Source organism: Pygoscelis adeliae, unplaced genomic scaffold (genome assembly GCF_000699105.1).
Source record: "Pygoscelis adeliae isolate BGI_AS28 unplaced genomic scaffold, ASM69910v1 Scaffold16, whole genome shotgun sequence".
Taxonomy (NCBI): domain Eukaryota; kingdom Metazoa; phylum Chordata; class Aves; order Sphenisciformes; family Spheniscidae; genus Pygoscelis; species Pygoscelis adeliae.
In genome coordinates, this window is record NW_008825162.1 from 6,557,757 (window position 1) to 6,558,399 (window position 643).

Below are 643 nucleotides of genomic sequence, written 5' to 3' on the forward strand. Positions count from 1 at the left end.
AGATATAAACGCGAGAAAGTGAAAGTCCTTCCTCTCGCCCACCCCTTCCAGGATCAGCGCCTGTTCTGGTCGGAGTCCAGGTCAGGAATTGGACGCGACCCCTAAAGCACTTGCCTTGTTCTTCACTTGTCAAACGTGTTTTATCTCTAAGTGACCTTTTTGTTAATGTTGTAGATTGTGTGGGCCACCATGTCAGATCCGGAAACAAAAGTAAAAGATTGATTAACACATTTTGCCTGTGAAAAAATGTTATGGGATGAGGAGGTGGGGGGACAGCGGGACGCAAAGTACAAAGGGAAAAGAAAAAGGCAATCCAGGGAGCGACAGAAGGGCTGCGGACTCCTCCCGGGGCGTCCGCCGGCACGGTAAAACCGGGGCTGAGGGCAGAGGAGTCGGTACGCTTCGGGAGCGCGCGGACACAAAGCGGGACGCATATAGCGCCCGGGTGGATGCCGTGTGCATACCCACGGGCTTCTCGACACAGCCTAGCTGAAATCAAACACATACATGGCGAACCGATACTCCCGCTAAGGCGAGGGGCCGCCTCCCCGGGCCCCCGGTGCCGGCGACCAGGCCAGCCCGGCGGCCGCAGGGACGAAGGGCTCTTCTCCGAAGAGGACGAGGAGGAAAGGGGAAGAAGAGC